Source organism: Macaca nemestrina, chromosome 5 (assembly GCF_043159975.1).
Source record: "Macaca nemestrina isolate mMacNem1 chromosome 5, mMacNem.hap1, whole genome shotgun sequence".
Classification (NCBI taxonomy): Eukaryota; Metazoa; Chordata; class Mammalia; order Primates; family Cercopithecidae; genus Macaca; species Macaca nemestrina.
This window is the reverse complement of record NC_092129.1, coordinates 67457417-67478652: the sequence shown is the minus strand read 5'-3', so window position 1 is coordinate 67478652 and position 21236 is coordinate 67457417. Positions and strand designations below refer to the sequence as shown.

Here is a 21236-nt window from a genome sequence, read left to right as displayed (position 1 = left end):
AAAATTTTTAAACAAACAATACCAAGTGTAGACAAAGATCTACACTTTCAATGTAGATGAAATTTCATATATTACCAGTGAGAATACAAAATTGGGCAGTTACCTTAGAAAACAGTTTGGCAGTATTTTAGAAAGTTCAGCATACTATTGGACCCAGCAATTCCATTTGTAGGTATTTAATTAAAAGAAACGAAAGATATATATTCACAGAAAGACATGCATGCAACTTTATAGCAGCTTTATTCATAATTTTCAAACACAGGAGTTATTTAAATGTCTAACAATCAATAAATGGATAAACAAATTGTGGTTTATCTATACAATGAAATATTACTCAGCATTAAAGAGAAACAAACTGCCAATACCACAGCATGGATGAATCTCAAATGCATATTACTAAATGAGAGAAACCAATCTGGAAAAGCTACAATACAGGGTTGTTCCAATGATGTGAAACTTCTGGAAAGGGCAAATCAGATCTATAGCTGCCAGAAGCTGGAGGTGGAGGGAAGCGATTGACTACAAAGGGCTACAAGGGGAACTTTCCAGGTAATAAAAATAGTTTATTTTTTATTGTGGTAGTCATTATAGGACTATATACATTTGTCAAACGTTATTGAATGTACACTTAAGAAGAGTTAATTACACTATTGGAAATTATATCTCAATAAACTTGACTTGAAATAAAGAAGACAATGGGAGGAAAATTGTTACTGTATAGAGTGATAGGTGCAGTCTAGGGAGCACTACAGGCTCATAAAGATTCACAGGATCTTTACCATAAGAACCATGCTTTGATCATCTTTAATCTTATATTTGAACAACCTCAGAAGCTCCTATGAAATCACATTTTCCTTTAAACCCAACCATAGTAACTTAATATACATAGTAACTTACACACCTGAAAAAATTACCCTGAAATATATAGTCTGCTGACACCTGTCTCCTCATCCATTCCAGAAAGGGAAATAGTTGAAAGTCTGTGTGACAGGAAACATCTTGAAAACAAAAGCACATTCTATGTCCCTAAAACAAAACAAAGAAAACTGCAGATAGTTACCTCTATGCGCTCACTTAGATTAGTTAAAATTCAGAAGACTGGCAGGACAAACTGGGGCTAATGTGAAGCAACTGACGCTTGCAGACATTGCTGGTGAGGACGTAAATGGAAACAACTATGGTTCTGCACGCTTCCATTTACATGAAGTTCCTTCATAGGGAAATCTAATCAACTACAGAGAGCAGGTCAGTGCTTGCCTGGGGCTGAGTGTAGAGAGGGGGTCTAACTGCAAGGGGGCACAAGGAAACTTTTGGGGTGCTGAAATGTTCTTCATTGTAGTGGTGGTTACAGGGGTGAATATTTTTGTCAAAATTACTAAACTTGACACTTAAATGGCTACATTTTATTACATAAAAATTATATCACAATAGTGTAGATTTATTTTAAGAAGACTTTTAAAGGCATCTATTTCCTGTAGTGCAGTAGACTGGATGTACTTTTTAACTCATTCAATAAATAAAAATGTAGGTTAATATTTAATGCTTACATAGTTTCAATTATGAGCTTGCTATTCACAGCTAAGACACATAGTAGGTTATTATTGTTTTTTCTTTTCCATGCATTAAAATTTTTTTTCATTTAGATTTGTGGAAATAAAAACCCACCAATGAGAACAAACAAAGACTATTTATTCAGAGCTTGCAATAGCAGGGGAATCAGCCACCATCACTTGCATTCCGGCCGAAACTCAAGGCAGGCAGAGGAGCGGGGAAATCGTTAGAGTGGTTTCAGGTGTGCCCTGGTTAGAAGCTGTTGGCAGCTGGAGGCAGGCTAACAGGAAGTGGGGCATCCTATGTGATTGGTTAAAGGAGAATATTTGGCTTTCTCTGGTCCTAAATTGGAAGCAGGAACAAAAAATAAGGAAGTTGTCAGTTATTAATCAAATCCTGGCTGATTTTATTATTATTATTATACTTTAAATTTGGGGATACACGTGCAGAATGTGCAGGTTTGTTACATAGGTATACACGTGCCATGGTGGTTTGCTGCACCCATCAACCTGTCATCTACATTAGGTATTTCTCCTAATGCTCTCCCTCCCCTAGCCTGCCAAGCCCCAGCAGATCCTGGTGTGTGATGTTCCCCTCCCTGTGTCCATGTGTTCTCATGGTTCAACTCCCACTTATGAGTGAGAACATGCAGTGTTTGGTTTTTTGTTCCTGCGTTAGGTTGCTGAGAGTGATGGTTTCCTGCTTCATCCATGTCCCTGGCTGTTTTAACTGACTGTTACAGGGACTGTTTGCCTTCATGGACCAGTTGCTAGAAGTAACAGTCAAACTTTGTACAAATCTCACTTGTAGATAACTGGCTGGTTTCCTGGGCTGGTTGCTGTAGATAATGAATTGGTTTCTGGGGCTGGTTGCTCCAAGTGGTGGGTCAGAGTTCTATTTTGGTATGTAGTCTGGCCATTGTCCGTATATTCAGTCTGTCGGGTTTCTATGACCTTATCCTGAATGTAAGCCCTAAGTCATCATCAGATATCTCAATCTCTTCTCAAGTTCTATCACTTTAATCTTCATAAGGAAAATTACTGGGGATCTTTTAGTCTGTCTCCATCTAAACACCTGTGTCCTGGGGGGCACGCTGCCCTGTCCCCTGGGGGATGTCTTTCTCCCCTTTCCTGTATGGGATCTCTTCATTCTTCCTCTCCATGCCTTCCTTTATCTTGGTTCATTCTCCTATTTTAGTGGTACATATCAACTTCTCAAGAAAAATTCCATGAGTGGTAAAACTGTGGGGAGTTTGCACTCCCAAAACTCACCTTAGCCCAACTTCACTTATAAATAACATGGATAGGTAGAAATTCTTTTAGAAAATGTTTTTCTTCAGAATATTTTCCTTCAGTATTTTAGGCATTGCTCCATTGCTTTTTTTTTTTTTTTTTTAACCTTCAAATGCTGCTGTCTTTTTATGTATGTATTTATTTATTTATTTGAGATGGAGTCTCGCTTTGTCACCAGGCTGGAGTGCAGTGGCATGATCTCAACTCACTGCAGCTTCCGCCTCCTGGATTCAAGCAATTCTCCTGCCTCAGCCTCCCGAGTAGCTAGGACTACAGGTGTGTGCCACCAAACCCTGCTAATTTTTGTATTTTTAGTAGAGACAGGGTTTCGCCATGTTTGCTAGGATGGTCTTGATCTCCTGACCTTGTGATTCGCCCACCTTGGCCTCCCAAAATGCTGGGGTTACAGACGTGAACCACCACGCCTGCCCTGACTTTCCTTTTCTTAGAGCACCTAATTTAGAAAATTTGCAATTATAAATTCTTTCTCTGCCCCCTTTGGGATATCAATCTCCTCCCAGCTTCTTGCCAGTTTTACAACCCAGGAATGTCTTTCTCAAGGACCTGGGAACCATCCCTTTGACATGTAATCACCGAGAAAGATGGCCCTCTCTGTGGATGGGTAGGAGCCTGGCTTTGATAAACACAGGCTAGCAAACACAGATGCCTAATCACACTGACCTGCCTCTCCCTACCCTCCAGTACTTTTCCACTGGCTCATTCCAGAACTTAAAAACTCTCCCACCTTTTGTTTTTGTGGAATTGTGTTCAATCTCTTTCCCTTATTGCAACAGTCTTGAATAACATCTTCCTTAACTGTTTAACTCTGGCTGGTGCAATTTTTCTTTTATGATGTTTACATTTTTTAAAAAAAATTATTTGTATCAGTAACTAATAAAAGCAAATGTTTTATCTGAAAAGACATCACATTTTTTCCTTTTTTCTTATTATACTTTAAGTTCTAGGGCACATGTGCACAATGTGCAGGCTTGTCACGTATGTATACACGTGTCATGTTGGTGTGCTGCACCTGTCGACTCGTCATCCACATTAGGTATATCTCCTAATGCCATCCCTCCACCTTCCCCTACCCCATCACAGGCCCTAGTGTGTGATGCTCCCCACCCTGTGTCCAAGTGATCTCATTGTTCAATTCCCACCTATGAGTGAGAACATGCGGCATTTGGTTTTCTGTCCTTGCGACAGTTTACTCAGAATGATGGTTTCCAGCTTCATCCATGTCCCTACAAAGGACATGAACTCATCCTTTTTTACGGCTGCATAGTATTCCATGGTGTATATGTGCCACATTTTCTTAATCCAGTCTATCATTGATGGACATTTCGGTTGATTTCAAGTCTTTGCTATTGTGAATAGTGCCGCAATAAATATACATGTGCATGTGTCTTTATAGCAGCATGATTTATAATCCTTTGGGTATACACCCAGTAATGGGGTGGCTGGGTCATATGGTATTTCTAGCTCTAGATCCTTGAGGAATCGCCACACTGAGATCACATTTTTGACACATCATCTAACTTAGTAAATGTTTCTTGAGAGGTTGTATTGTAATTGCATTATGCCAGGCCTTGAAGATACAAAAATAAGCAATACATTCAGAAAAAGGACAACTACATCCCAAAACATCTACTTTCATCATTGAATTTGATGTGTTTACTTATAACCCAGACAAAGACTAGCTTTGAGACTTCAGACAAATCCAGACCCCTCACTGTACTTCTGTCCTGCTCTCAAAAAGCAATATTGGACTACATGGTTTCTAACTTTCCTGTTTGACTCCTGGATTCTGAGAAAGTTTTGAAATAACTCAACAAGTTGTTTTTGGCAATAAAATTGCTAAAATAATTAAAAATTTTTTACTTTAAACAATTTTTTAATGTTAATAGCTTATTTTAAATGTTGGTAGAATTGGGTAAGAATAATACAGAATTAAACTAAGCATAGCTGAATACTCTGAGAGGTATTTACAAATCAATACAGGAGCCTTATCTGAAATCCTACCAATTTTTTTTTTCAGCAGGATGTAGTTTCAATGTCCGAAAATGTACCTCTGGAGAATATTACATTTTGGAGCCTGCTAAAAGTTTTTCTATAAATACTCCACCAAATGAAAGAAAACAAGCCATCAGCAATCACTCTGACGGATTTATCGAGTGGCCCAGAGTGCTGGACTCTAGTCCCAACCATTGACAGGTTATAAAGGCAGCAGAGTCATCATTCAAATGGATTTAAGTGCCCATTGTGTGTAAAGACCTTTCTTACCTCTCAAGGCTAACAAGTTAAGATGGATAACAGGAGTCTTTTAGCCTTAAAGGGTGCTTGGCGTAGCAAAATACAAACGAAGAAAAGATAACTTCACTCCAACTCCTGGCTGAGCTTATCCCAACAGTGTTGGTGGGGTTTTGGAGAACTAGAAGTAATCTGCAGGCTTAAATTCATTTTTCAATCTATTCCCACTTACTATTCGCATCACCATGGGAAGGCTTACTCAACTCCTTTAAATCTCAGAGAGTTGTTGGAAGAATCAAATGACATAGATTATGTGATACGCTTAGCACAGTGCCTGGGATATAAAATGTGTTCCAAAAGTATTCGCTGAAATTTTTAATATTAAGTAAGAGTCAATATGAGAGATAGCAACTGAAACTAGGCCTCATAAAACTTAGAAACTAGGCCTCATATAGAAAAAATTAACACCAGGTGGCTCTGGATGGGGTCCCACCCTGCCAATTCCGGGGGTCCCACCCTGCCTTGAAGTTCCCAGAATCAACAACTCCAGGAAAAAAAACCTCATAAGGTCCTGCTCTAACCAATTAGCATAAGACACCTTGCTCAGGCCATAGACAGACCCAATTACCACGCGCCTAAAGCTTTGTTTGAATTTCGCGCCCTAAGCTGTGTTTGAACTTGTATTTGCCTATATAAACAGCCTGTAACAAGCAGTCGGGGTCCCAGGGCCAACTTAGAGCTTGGGACCCTAGCGCGCTAGTAATAAATAACTCTCTGCTGTGAATCTCGTGTCGGTGATCCTTCGCGGCGACCCCTGCCCAGGAGGGAATCGACAGTTCGGTTCCAACACAACAATATTAAAGGTGGTAGTTTAGTTCACTGTGTATTTATTGTAGGGAGTCAGAATTTGCCACCTCAAAATATGCCATTGGCATAAGGATTATTTTGAGCTAAAGACACAGCAGATGCAGGAAGAGCTTTCTGACCTTCCCCTTTCTGTCTAAAAGTAGGACATAAAATTTCCCATGAGAAAGGTGCCCTTGCTGTACCAGGAAGAGCAGAGTAACTCTTGATAACCAGATTCTTACCAGCCCAGAGATGAAATCTACATAACAAACCTTAGGAAAACAACTTGTCTTTCCTCACATATTTACCTTCCCACCCCTGAAAGTCTAAACCCCTTTTCCTTATCACTTGTCTACGAGTTTGTCATTCTTTGCTAACATGCTCTATAAGCTCCAAGTTCTAATCGCCCCTTTGAGAAACCAATCACCAGATTTCTCATGAATGTATTCATGCTGCATGTGTGAATCAACTGTGTTTTTCTCTTATTCATCTGCCTTTTTTCAGTTTAATTTCCAGTGTCCCTGTCATAGAAGCCAAGTGAGGAGAGGAAGAGTTTTGTTAATCTCCCCTACATATGTGTATATGTGATAACTCTGTCTATTTAGAGGAATAATGATCTTATCTATTGATTCAGGAAGGCCCTATGGAGGAGGTAAAAAAGTCACAGGATTGATTTCAAGTAGTTTTGTTAAGGCATGTTAAAGCAAACTACATTATATGGCCTGAGAAGGACTCCGTACTTGTATATCTGAGTCCTTGTGGATGAACTGTCACCTAGCTTAATAGGCAGACAAGATTGAAAACCTAATTTAGGAGTATGTACATGTAACAATAGCTGAGTCTTGGTCTATCCCAACAGCCATACTTCAATCACTCGTAGACTGCTAAGTGTTCAAATTGTGTTCAAATAAGACAAACATCAACCTGTAACCAATCCAGTTGTTTCTATACCTCACTTCCAATTTCTATACATCACTTCCCTTTCTTTGTCTCTAAATTTGTTCTTACCATGAGACATCCCTGGAGTGTCTCTAGACCTGCTATGATTCTGGGGGCTGCCTGATTCATGAATTGTTCATTGTGCAATTAAACTCCTTTAAATTTAATTCACCTGAAGTTTTTCTTTTAACAGACAGGAGCCTGAACCATTTCCACACTGCTGGCTTCAGAAAACAAAGTCACTTTCCTTCTACAGCACCTCATCCTTGTTATGGTTTAGCAGATGGCAAGCAGCCAAACCTGTGTTCAGTTACAAGAGGAACTGTGAAATCTGGGAGCTCCCCTGGCAGTAGAGGGTTGAGCATCAAAGCTGTGTTGTGTTGAGATCTAGTCTTGCGCTCGAGTGAGTTTTCTTATCCGAACCACAAAACACAGAAAGTGATCCCGGTGACTATCTCCTGATTTTTCCAAGGATGTCACATTCTAGTATCATTCTAGAGACCTAGTTAATTCATGACATACAATGAATGCCTTAGGACACTGGGGCTTAATGCAGGTCTTAGACTTGATGTAATCACTTGGAAAGTGTTTCAGTGGCCTTTAGGAGTAATTTTCAGAGCATTGTAAAATTCTATGTATCTGTTAAAAAAGATGAGGTGAGCTTGTACATAACATGGAAGAATATCCATGATTCATTGATAAATGCAAAAGGTTAAGTCTTGAATAACAAGCAGAGAATACCCCATTTTATTTTTTTAAAAATCCTACATGCAAATACTTAAATAAAAAACAAATCCTAAAAGATTCTATATCAAATTGGGGAAAAGATTGCCCTAATCTCTAAAATAAAATAAAGTAACTTAAAATGAAATTTAACTAAAAAGTAGTGGGCAAGCAAAGATAAACTAGCACATTTTATTTTTATTGTTCAAATTTATTCAATGAGCATCCACTTCTTTTTAAATTAGGAACAGTTTCTTTAATTCTCCAGTTCAGATATGGTTTTAAAAAATTAACAATGTGGGCCGGGCGCGGTGGCTCAAGCCTGTAATCCCAGCACTTTGGGAGGCCGAGACGGGCGGATCACGAGGTCAGGAGATCGAGACCATCCTGGCTAACACGGTGAAACCCCGTCTCTACTAAAAAAAATACAAAAAACTAGCCGGGCGAGGTGGCGGGCGCCTGTAGTCCCAGCTACTGGGGAGGCTGAGGCAGGAGAATGGCGTGAACCCAGGAGGCGGAGCTTGCAGTGAGCTGAGATCCGGCCACTGCACTCCAGCCTGGGCGACAGAGCGAGACTCCGTCTCAAAAAAAAAAAAAAAACAAAAAAAAACAAAAAAAATTAACAATGTGAAAAGTGAAGGTAACTTTAACAATGCGAGTTGTGAGTGGCAGGGGAGTAGGGTAGTAAGAGACAGAAGTGGTGGAAATAAGTTTATAAGTGATTGTAGATGTATGGGGCAGCGCTGGGTAATTGGAGCATTTGCAGGCTGAAATATTGGGGGCTGGCAAGGCTCCAAGGAGAGGCTGGGACTGGACAGGTCATCTGGGAGGATGAGCTGAGTGCCTTCAAAGGCTGCCCAGCACGGCACACATAGAGCACCCATCTGCCTCTGTAGCTCTGTCCTCTGGAGGAGGTGCCACAACCAAGGTCTCCTGCCTCCCAAATCAGAGCTTATCTCACATTGATGACTGTATCCAAGTTCCCCAAATACCAGTCATTCTCATAGTATCTTTATACTGTCCTCTAATTTACTTATTTCTTTTTTTTTTTTTTTTTTTTTTGTTGAGACAGAGTCTCGCTCTGCCGCCCAGGCTGGAGTGCTGTGGCCGGATCTCAGCTCACTGCAAGCTCCGCCTCCCGGGTTCACGCCATTCTCCTGCCTCAGCCTCCAGAGTAGCTGGGACTATAGGCGCCCGCCACCTCGCCCGGCTGGTTTTTTGTATTTTTAAAGTAGAGACGGGGTTTCACCATGTCAGCCAGGATGGTCTCGATCTCCTGACCTCGTGATCCGCCCGTCTCGGCCTCCCAAAGTGCTGGGATTACAGGCTTGAGCCACCGCGCCCGGCTTACTTATTTCTTTTAGCTCAATAAATTTGGCTCTGTTTTGACTTATAATAGTCATGAAATAATGAGTTTCAATATTAATTATATTTTCTACTTCACAGTACGGTGATGCATCACTTAGTAATTGGGATACATTCTGAGAAATGCATCTTTGGGCGATTTCATTTTCATGCAATTTCTTCATCATGTGAACATCGTAAGAGTGTACTGAAGTGTACTTATGCAACCTAGAAGGTAGAACCTAGTACACACTTAGTCTATTGCTCTATCCATGGTCATGTAGGCAGTCCATCATTGACCAAAACATATAGGACACATGACTGTTTTGAATAATTTTTAAGAAGCTTTAGTCTGTATCTCATCTAAAAGCATCAAAGCATATTTTGGGAAATAACAAATTATATTATATATTAGATAATTATTGAGATCATGCTATAAAGTAGAGGAAGGCAAGTTTATTAAGTATTTAGAAAGAAAGTATCCATATTTTGAAAGTTGCTGATAATGCTGGAGAAATTATTATTAATTGGCAGTCTGAGTACAGGACACTTTTCATGTATCATGTTAAGACATAGGAATAAGATGGGAACTACTCTCCTCAAGCAAGAGTAATGGCCAGAGGTGTAACTGTCACTCCATGGTTAAAACAATTAACGCAGATACGAACTCTCCTGCTAAAGTGAATCAGGCTTAGTTGGACATTTTTGTTGGGTCTCCATGGGTTTTCTAAAGGCCACAAATCCAGGCATCAATAGGCCTGGCCACAATACAAGCAGCTGAGAGCCAATACCTCCCACCACTTCTCTGCATGTCTCTGCAAGCTTGCGAGTTTATAACTGTGCAGATACACAAGTAACAGGTAAGGTCACCAAGTCATTCATTCAGCATGGATTCATGGAGCATCGATGTGCCAAGCACTGTTCTAGAACCTGCAGATATGGTAGTGAACGCAGTAGGCGCAGATTCTGCTCCATGTCTGTGAAGGGGATGGGAGACAGGAAATGGTCAATATTTGTTCATACTCTATGTGGGATGGAGGTAAGAGCCATAAATACAAAGAAAGGCACACATTTATTTTTTATTATTTGTGCAAATTTATGGGGTACATGTGAAATTTTGTTACATGTATATAATGCATAGTGATCAAAGTAGGGTGTCCATCTCCTGGGTGCGATACATTTTTGTTTAACTATAGTCACCCTATTCTGCTATCAAACATTGAATTTATTCCTTCTGTGTAACTGTATGTTGGCAGGGCACAGTTTTAGAAAGGGATCGGTGATGCTGTTTTAGTCACAGCAATCAAGGAAGGCCTTTATGAGGAGGAAGTTGATGAAGAATGGAGCTCCATGGCTCTCTGGGAGGAAGGTCACAGGAACAGATATGCAAAGGCTCAGACAGTGGAAAATACTTCACATACCCGAGGAATCCCAGACAAGAGTGACTGGAGCAGCAAGGGCCAGAAGGAGACGGAGAGGATACGAGGTCAGAGACCAGGGTTAAGACTTAAAATTTCATCTCAGTGGGAGTGAACGTCCCGTAAGGGTTTCAGCAGCCATGTGACCTCTGAATGCAAGGGAAATGGAGCCACTCCTGCCCAGTGAGAGTTAACTGGAATTTTATGTACAGCTTACACTTGTACCGCTAAGTAGAGGTACAGAGGGGAAATTTGGGCGATAATTTAACTTTTGACTGGATGAAGGCACGGGAGAGTCAGAGCGGCTCATTTTTTCCCTAGATAATTCACTTTCACAACCATGCCTTGTAACTGGCTGAGGGCCTTATCTGTCAGAAACTTAGCCATTCGACTTTACAAATGAAATCTCATGAGCTCTCACTCCTCATCTGGAGCCTGGATCCCTCAACGGGGCCCAAGGCAGCAGGGCAACAGCATCGTGTCAGCATCATGTCAGCGTCCTGCCACCTCCCTCCACGCAGCAGAAGCAGATGGGAGAAAGAGCGGCGGCTCCTATAGAGAGGGGGCTTAACCCGTGAGCGTGAGAGGCAGTGGGGGAAGTCATTTGCTCTGTCAGAAGAGGCCCAAACATAGGGAAAATGTTGTGTGAGTATAATTTCAACTTCCACTTCCATTTCACGGCCACATGCCACTTCTTGTAGTCATAACAATGTTAAAGCTGGAACAAAATAATCGTTTAGGGAACTTCAAGTCCTATAAATGATCAAACTATGCTGAGCAGTGCTAGGATTCCACAGAGGTGACTCAGGGACACTCTGGAGAATGTCACTGGATGTGAGGAGAAGCCCGTGGGTGGACAGAGGGTCTCCTCCCTCCCAAGCCCTACCCGCTGCTTCCATCTATGCTGGATTGGGTATTTATCTAAGATTTTGCTTCAAGGAAGAGTTTTGGCACCAAAAAGGAAAAAACAACAACAACAAAAAAGCAAGTTCAGAGATTAATTAGGACTAACTATGTACCAGGCACTCCACTGAATTTTTTTACAAACATTGTCTCATTAATCCTCCAATAACCCTATGAAGTAGATATTATAGTCCTATTAATGAGAAAATTGAGACTTCGTGAAGTTAAGTAAATTTTTCATGTCTCACAGCTACTGCAAAGCCAAGATTTGAACCCAGGCCAACTCATCTGACACCTAAACCTCAACTCCTATTATCTATGCCATCCTGAAAAAAGAAAACCTATCAACCAAGGTTATTCTCATTACCATTCAAAGAAATGTCTTAAAATGTTTAGAATAGCCATTGTGTTCAACTGCTTGGGCTGACAGAACAAAGTATCACAGACTGCATGTCTTAAACAACAGAAATTTATTTTCTCACAGTTGTAGAGGCTAAGAAATCCAAGATCAAGGTGCTGGCAGATTTCATGTCTGGTGAGGACTCTCTTCCCGGATTGCAGACGGCACCTTCTCGCAATGTCCTTTCATGACCTTCCTTGTTGCACACATGTGCAGAGAGAGAGTGCTGGCATATTTTCCTCTTCTTAAAAGAGCACCAGGCCAGGCATGGTGGCTCATGCCTGTAAGCCCAGCACTTTGGGGGGCCAATGCAGGAGGATCATGAGGTCAGGAGATCGAGACCATCCTGGCTAACACGATGAAATCCCGTCTCTACAAAAAATTAGCCTGGTGTGGTGACACCTGCCTGTAGTCCCAGCTACTTGGGAGGCTGAGGCAGAAGAATCACTTGAGCCTGGGAGGCGGAGGTTGCAGTGAGCCGAGATTGGGCCATTGCACTCCAGACTGGGCAACAGAGCGAGACTCCATCTCAAAAAAAAAAATGAAATAAAAGGCACCAGGCCTATCAGATTAGGGACCCATATGTGTGACCTCATTTAATTGTATTATGTTCTCATGGTTGCTATCTCCAAGTATTGTCACATTGAGGATTAAGATTTCAACATATGAATTTTGAGGATACACAAATATTCAGTCCTTAACAGCTATAAAGGCTAATAGAATACTGACACTTATAGAGCTTTCACTATTTAACATATCTTTATGTAGTGCTTACTCTAAGCAGAGCCCTATTCTAAGTGTTTTAAAAATATTGACTCATTTAGTATTTCCAATAGCCCCAAGAGGTAGTTGCTATCAATATTTTCAGATAAGGAAAAAACTGAGGCACAGAAAAAATGATTAATTTGTTCCTTAGTGGTGAGCAGTGATGTAAACCTGTCAAATACTTCACAGAAAAAAAAAAAAAAAAAAGTATAATCATCACTCAGCCTCCCTGGGGGATTGGTTCCAGAACTCTGCAGATACCAAAATCCCTGGATGCTCAAGTCCCTGATACAAAATGGCATAGTATTTGCATGTAACCTATGCACATCCTCCTATATACTTTAAATAATCTTTAGATTACTTATAATACTTAATACACGCCAGGTGCTATGGCTCACACTTGTAATCCCAACACTTTGGGAGGCCGAGGTGGAAAGATTGCCTGAGCCCAGGAGTTTGAGGTGGCAGTAAACTATGATTGTGCCACTGCACTCCAGCCTGGGCAACACAGTGAGACCCCAACTCTAAAAAAACATTAAAATAAATACCTAATATAATGTAAATGCTGTGTAAATAGTTGTTACTGTATATTGTTTCCTATTTGCATTATTTTTTATTGTTATATTGTTATTTTGTTGTTGTTGTTTCAAATATTTTCAAGTTGGCATTGGCTGGATCTGAGGATGTGGAGCCCACAGATTTGGAGGGCTAACTGTAACTCAGGGATCAGGCTCCTTTCCCACCCATGGCTCTGCCTTCTTCAACGCATGCTTCCGACATCACCATGGAAGGGAAAATAACATGAGAAGTTCCGTGCGTCTGCTCTGGCTTCCTCTCACATTCCTCACATTGGCTAGAACTCAGTCATGTGACCACACTTACCTGTGAGAGAGGCTGGGAAATGCAATCCACTTGTGCGTCCATGACGAAAAGGAAAACGTTAGGTGAACAACTCTCAGTATCTTCTACTATAAAGACACAGTAAGTAATATAAAATATTCTTAATTTATTTGGAGAAAATAATCCAATTTATGAATTTGATTTTTTAAAATTACATGTCCAGTAGGGCTAAATGGCAATAGATGATAATTGTTTTTTTTTTTTTTCATAAATGGCATTTTCTGAGTATCCACGTGCCCCAAGACAGAATTCACATCATTTACTGCCTGTGCCAGCGCCATGGCTAGGCAATCTGTGAAAGTTTCCCCTTTGTTTTTCTTCTTTTTCCTGTGTGCACCCCTATTCTTTCCCTCTGAACCTCATTTCCTCCTCCTCACCAGTTTCATTTTCACTTTTGTGTGGTTCCACTCACCTGTTTTGGGCGTGAATGGACAGGGGCACCACAGACATCACCAGCCCCCCTCATTTTGGTGGCCCTTGAGCTGAAGGAGGAAAAAAAGCTGTTTAGTGGAGCTGAGAGAGGGCTGGGCACAGATAGTGCCTGGTTTGTCCCAGTCCCAACACTTTCCAGCTCTAATTGACCCAGGACAACTTTGCTGCTCACTTTTCCCACTGGTTAAGGTCCAGGTGTATACAGGCATATGTTGGAGATATTGTGGGTTCTGTTCAAACCACTGCAATGAAGTGAATGTCACAAAAATGCATGTCACAAAATTTTTTTTGTTTTCCCAGTATATCTAAAAGTTATGTTTACATTATACTGCAGTTTATTGTGTACAATATCATTATGTCTAAGAAAGCAATTTACATACCTTAATTTAAAAATACTTAACTGCTAAAAAATGCTAACAATCATCTGAGACTTTAACATGTTGTAAGTTTTGCCAGTTGAGGGTCTTACCACAGTGTTGATGGTGGTAATTGTTGCTGAAGGTTGGTTGGCTGTGAGGCAATTTCTTAAAGTAAGACAACAATGGAATTTGAGGCATCGATGGACTCTCTCTTCCTTTTATGAAAGATTTCTTTGTAACATGAGATCCCTGTTGATAGCACTTTACCAATATTAGAACTTCTTCCAAAATTGGAGTAAATCCTCTCAAGCCCTGCCACTTCTTTATAAGCTAAGTTGACATAGTATTCTAAATCCTTCATTGTCATTTTAACAGTGTTCACAGCTCTTCACCAGAAGGAGATTCCATTTCAATGAACAACTTTCTTTGCTCCTCCATAAGAGGCAATTCCTTATTCATTCAAGTTTGATCATGAGATTGCAGCAATTCAGCCCCACTTTCAGGTTCCACTTCTGATTCTAGTTCTCTTGCTGTTTCCACCATGTCTGCAGTGACTTCCTCCACTGAAGTCTTGAGACCCTCAAAGGCACCTATGAGGGTTGGAATCAACTTCTTTCAAACTCCAGGTAATGTCAATATTTTGACCTCTCATGAATCATGAATGTTCTTAATTGCACCTAGAATGAGAGATACTTTCCATGAGATTCAATTTGCTTTGCCCAAATCCATCACAGAAATCACTAATTTATGGCAGCTGTAAGCCTTATAAAATGTGTTTCTTAAATGATACGAGTTGCAAGTCGAAATTACTCCTTGATCCATGGGCTGCAGAATGAATGTTGTATTCACAGGCATGAAAACAACATTTATTTCCTTGCACATCTCTATCAGAACTGTTGTGTGACTAGCTGCAGTGTCAATGAGTGGTAATATTTTGAAAGACATCTGTTTTACTGAGTAGTAGGTCTCAACAGCGGGCTTAAAATATTCAGGAAATCATGCTGTAAACAGACATGCTGTCATCCGGGCCCTGTTGTTTCTTTCATAGAGCACAGGCAGAGTAGATTTAGTATAATTCTTAAGGGCCCTAGAATTTTCAGAATGCTCAGTGAGCATTGGTTTCAACTTCAAGTCACCAGCTGCATTAGCCCCTAACAAGAGAGTCAGCGTGTCCTTTGATGCTTTGAAGCCAGGCATTAGCTTCTCCTCCTATGAAACTCCTAGATGCCATTGTCTTCCAACAGAAGGCTGTTTCATCTACATAGAAAATCAGTTGTTTAGTGTAACCACTTTCATCAATGATCTTAGCTGTCTCTCCTGGATAACTTGCTACAGCTTCTACATCAGCATTTACTGCTTTCCTTTTCTCTTTTTTGTAATGGAAATGGCATCTTTCCTTAAACCTCATGAACCAATCTCTGCTAGCTTCGAATTTTTCTTCTTCAGCTTTATTACCTCTCTCAGCCTTCATAGAATTGAAGAGTTAGGGCCTTGTTCTGGATTAGGCTTTGGCTTAAGAAAATCTTGGGGCTGGTTTGATCTTTTATCCAAACCACACAAACTCTCCATGTCAGCAATAAGACTGCTTTACTTTCTTAACATTTGTATGTTCACTGGAGTTGCACTTTTAATTTCCTTCATGAACTTTTCCTTTGCATTCACAACTTGGCTAACTGATGCAAAAAGCCTAGCTTTCAGCCTATCTCAGATTTTGACGTGCCTTCCTCACTAAGCTTAATCATTCCTAGCTTTTGATTTAAGGGTGAGACTTGCAACTCTTTCTTTCACTTGAACACTTAAAAGACATTGTAGAGTTCTGAACTGGCCTAACTTCAATATTATCAGGGAATAGGTTAAACCCAGCAAAAGAGATAGAATGGGGAACAGCAGATTGGTGGAGGAGTCAGAATGCATACAACAGTTATTGAAGTTTGCCCTCTTACCTGAGCATGGTTGGTGGTACCTCAAAACAATTGCAATGGAAACATCAAAGATCACCGACCACGGATTACCATAATAGCTATAAAAATAGTTTAAAAGTTTGAAATATGGGAGAATTCAGTTATCTACAGTCAGAGCTCTGATCTCACCCTGGGACAGGGCCTCCTGTAGGGAGAGACAGCCACCATCTTTGTGGTTCAGTGAACTCAGTGGTTCCAGCTCGCCAGCTTTGGAGAGTCCAAATGGCCCAGATAAGAAAAGTCCCCCAGTGCAGCACAGCCACTTTGCCAGATTGTGGCCAGACTGCTTCTTTAGGCAGGACACAGATCCATTCCTCCTCACTGGGCAGGACCTCCCAACCAGAGCTTCAGCCACTCCAGCCAGTTTTCCATAAACAGAGCTCTAACTTCCCCCTGGAACAAAGCGCCCAGGGGGTGGGGCAGGCCACCACCTTGGTTGTTTGGACTTCTCAGTCAGTCCAGCCTATGGGTCCTGGAGACCCCATACCAATCAGGGGGCTGAAGGGATCCCCAACACAGCACACCTGCTCTACCAAAAAACAGCTGGACTGCTTATTTAAGTAAGTCCCTGATCGCGTTCCTACTGACTTGGTGAGACCTCCCAATAGGAGTCTCCAGCCACCTCTTACAGGCACATTTGGGCTGGCAAAAAGTCAGTACCCCCTGGGATGGAGCTTCCAGAGGAAAGAGCAGACTGCCATCTTTGCTGTTTCACAGGTTTCACTGGTGATACCTCTAGGTAGAGGAAAAACCAAGGCAACTAGGGTCTGGAATAGACCCCCAATAAACTGCAGCAGCCCTATGAAAGAGCAGCCTGACAGTTAAAAACAAACAAGCAGAAAACAGCAACAACAACATCAACAAAAAAGACCACACAGAAATCCCATTCAAAGGTCAGCAACCTCAAAGATCTAAGGTAGATAAGCCCACAAAGATAAGAAAGAATCGACACCAAAATACTGAAAACTCAAAAAGCCAGAGAGCCCTTTCACCTCCAAATGACCGCAACACTGCTCCAGCAAGGGCTCAGAACTGGGCTGAGGCTGAAATGGCTGAAATGACAGAAGTAGGCTTCAGAATATGGATAATAATGAACTTCACTGAACTAAAGGAGCATGTTGTAACCTAATGCAAAGAAGCTAAGAATCATGATAAAACCATACAGTACTGGTAGCCAAAATAAACAGTTTAGAGAGGAACATAACTGACCTGATGGAACTGAAAAACACTACATGAGAACTTCACAGTGCAATCACGGGTATCAATGGCAGAATAGGCCAAGCAGAAGAAAGAATCTCAGAGCTTGAAGACTATCTTTCTGAAATAAGACAGGCACACAAGAATAGAGAAAAAAGAATGAAAAGGAACGAACAATATCTCTGAGAAATATGAGATTATTTTAAAAGACCAAACCTACGACTGATTGGGGTACCAGAAAGAGACAAGAGGAATGGAACCAAGTTGGGAAACATACTTCAGGATAGTATCCAGGAGAACATCCCCAACCTAGCAGGATAGGAAAACATTCATATTCAGAAAATGCAGAGAATCCCAGTAAGATGCTCTATGAGAAGATCAACCCCAAGACACATAATCATCAGTTTCTTCAAGGTTAAAATGAAAGAAAATATGTTAAGAACAGCCAGAGAGAAAGGCCAGGTCACCTACAAAGGGAAGCCCATCAGACTAACAGTGGACCTCTCAGCAGAAACCCTACAAGCCAGAAAAGACTGGGGGCCAAAATTCAACATTTTTAAGGAAAATAATATCCAACCCAGGATTTCATCTACACCCAAATTAAGCTTTATAAGTGAAGGAGAAATAAGATCCTTTTTAGACAAGCAAGTGCTCGGGGAATTCATCACCACCAGACATGCCTTGCAAGAGTTCCTGAAGGAAGCACTAAATATGGAAAGGAAAAACTGTAACCAGCCACTACAAAAGCACACTGAAGTACACAGACCAATGACACTATGAAGCAACTACATAAACAAGTCTGCAAAATAAACAGCTAGCATCATGATGACAGGATCAAATCCACACATAATAATACTAACCTTAAATGTAAATAAGCTAAATCCCCCAATTAAAAGACACAGAATGGCAAGCTGGATGAAGAACCAAGACCCATCAGTACATTGTCTTCAAGAGACCCATCTCACATGAAAAGACACACATAGGCTCAAAATAAAGGGATGGAGGAAAATTTACCAAGCAAATGGAAAACAGAAAAAAGCAGGGGTTGCACTCCTAGTTTCTGAAAAAAACAGACTTTAAACCAACAAAGATCAAAAAAGACAAAGAGGGCATTACATAATGGCAAAGGGTTCAATTCAACAAGAAGAGCCCACTATCCTAAATATATATGCACCCAATACAGGAGCACCCAGGTTCATAAAGCAAGTTCTTATACCTTCAAAGAGACTTAGACACCCACACAATAATAGTGGGAGACTTGAACACCCCATTGACGATATTAGACAGATTATCAAGGCAGAAAATTAACAAAGATATTCAGGACCTGAACTCAGCTCTGGATCAAATAAACTTCACAGATATCTACAGAACTCTCTACCCAAAACCAACAGAGTAAAAATTCTCCTCATCACCATATGACACTTACTTTAAAATTGATCACATAATCAGAAGTAAAACACTCCTCAGCAAATGCAAAAGAACTGAAATCATAACAAATAGTTTCTCAGACCATAGCACCATCAAATTAGAATGCAAGATTAAGAAATTCACTCAAAATCACACAACTACATGGAAATGGAACAACCTGCTCCTGAATGACTCTTGGGTAAATAATGAAATTAAGGCAGAAACCAAGAAGTTATTTGAAACTAATGAGAATAAAGATAAAACATATGAGAATCTCTGGGACATAGCTAAAGCAGTGTTAAGAGGACAATTAAATGCCCACATCAAAAAGCTGAAAAGATCTCTAGTTGACAACCTAACATCTCAACTAAAAGAACTAAAGAAGCAAGAGCAAACAAACCCCAAAACTAGCAGAGGGCAAGAAATACCAAGATCAGAGCTGAACTGAAGGAGATAGAGACATGAAAAACCCTTCAAAAAATCAAGGAATCCAGGAGCTGTTTTTTTGAAAAAATTAATAAAATAGATAGACCATTAGCCACACTAATAAAGAAGACAGAATATTCAAATAACACAACCAGAAATGATAAGGGGGATATCATCACTGACCCCACAGAAATACAAACAACCATCAGAGAATACTATAAACACCTCTATGCATAAAGATAAATTCCTGGACAAATACACTCTCCCAGGACTAAACCAGGGAGGAACTGAATCCCTGAATAGAAACAATAATGAGTTCTGAAATGGAGGCAATAATAAATAGTCTACCAACCAAAGAAAGCCCAGGAGGTACAAAGAAGGATTCTATCAGAGGTACAAAGAACAGCTGGTACCATTTCTACTGAAAATATTCCAAAAAATTGAAAAAGAGGGACTCCTCCCTAACTCTATGAGGCCAGCATCATCCTAATACAAAAACCTGTCAGATTAAAAACAAAGAAAACTTCAGGCCAGTGTTCTGATGAACCTCGACGCAAAAATCCTCAATAAAATACTGGCAAACTGAATCCAGCAGTGCATCAAAAAACGTATCCACAACAATCAAGTAGGCTTCATTCCCAGGATGCAAGGTTGGTTCAACCTACAGAAATCAATAAATGTGATTCATCACATAAACAGAACTAAAGACAAAAAACACATGATTATCTCAATAGATGCAAAAAAGGTCTTTGATAAAATTCAACATCCCTTCACGTTAAAAACTCTCAATAAACTAGGTATTGAAGGAACATACCTCAAAATAATAAGAGCCATATATGACAAATCCACAGCCAATATCATACTGAATGGGCAAAAGCTGGAAGCACTCCTCTTGAAAACCAGCACAAGACACAGATGCCATCTCTCACAACTCCTTTTCAACATAGTATTGGAAATTCTGGCCTGGGAAATCAGGCAAGAGAAATAAATAACGGGTATTCAAATCAGAAGAGAGAAAGTCAAACTATCCTTTTTTGCCAATGACATAATCCTATATCTAGAAAACCCCATTGTCTCAGCTCAAAAGTTTCTTAAGCTGATAAGCAAATTTGGCAAAGTCTCAGGATACAAAATCAATGTGCAAAAATAGCTAGCATTTCTATACACCAACAACAGGCAAGTAGAGAGCCAAATCATGAATAATCTCCCATTTACAATTGTCACAAAAAGAATAAAATACCTAGGAATACAGCTAATAAGGGAAGTGAAGGACCTCTTCAAGGAGAACTACAAACACTGCTGAAAATAATCAGAGATGACACAAACAAATGGAAAAACATTCCATGCTCATGGAAAGAAAATGGCCATACTACCCAAAGCAATTTATAGATTCAATGCTGTTCCCATTAAATTACCATTGACATTCTTCACAGAATTAGAGAAAACTATTTTAAAATTTATATGGGACCCAAAAAGCTCCCAAATAGCCAAGACAATTCTAAGCAAAAATAACAAAGCTGGAGGCATCAAACTACCCAATTTCAAACTATACTACAAGGCTACAATAACCAAAACAGCATGGTACTGGTATAAGAAGACCAGTGGAGCAGAATAGACACATAGACCAATGGAACATAATAGAGTACCCAGAAATAAGACTGCACACCTACAACCATCTGATCTTTAACAAATTTGATCAAAACAAGCAATGAGGAGAGGATTCCCTATTTAATAAGTGGTGTTGGGAGAACTGGCTAACCATATGCAGAATATTGAAACTGGACCCCTTCTTTATACCATATACAAAAATGAACTCAAGATGGATTAAAGACTTAAATATAAAACCTAAAACCGGCCGGGCACGGGGGCTCATGCCGGTAATCCCAGCACTTTGGGAGGCAGACGCAGACAGATCACCTGAGGTTGGGAGTTCAAGACCAACCTGACCAACATGGAGAAACCCTATCTCTACTAAAAATACAAAATTAGCTGGGCACGGTGGCACATGCCTGTAATCCTTGCTACTCGGGAGGCTGAGGCAGGAGAATCACTTGAACCCAAGAGGCAGAGGTTGCAGTGAGCCAAGATCGTGCCATTGCCCTCCAGCCTGGGCAACAAGAGTA

General features: G+C 40.5%; 2 long non-coding RNA genes across 3 annotated transcripts; one reads left to right on the top strand and one right to left on the bottom strand.

The window, feature by feature from the left end:
- The first annotated feature begins 910 nt into the window (after positions 1–910).
- Positions 911–14750, top strand: LOC105488995 (uncharacterized). 2 transcript variants are annotated; one of them, XR_011623437.1, is made up of 4 exons: positions 911–1245; positions 7072–7281; positions 10202–13412; positions 14674–14750. It is a non-coding gene; the product is annotated as an uncharacterized lncRNA (long non-coding RNA). The 2 variants fall into 2 exon arrangements; XR_011623438.1 differs by lacking the exon at positions 7072–7281.
- On the bottom strand, positions 13314–14686 carry LOC112427906 (uncharacterized). The gene is made up of 3 exons (XR_011623439.1): positions 14233–14686; positions 13744–13813; positions 13314–13399 (listed from the first exon to the last, which is right to left on the bottom strand). It is a non-coding gene; the product is annotated as an uncharacterized lncRNA (long non-coding RNA).
- Positions 14751–21236: the final 6486 nt, after the last annotated feature.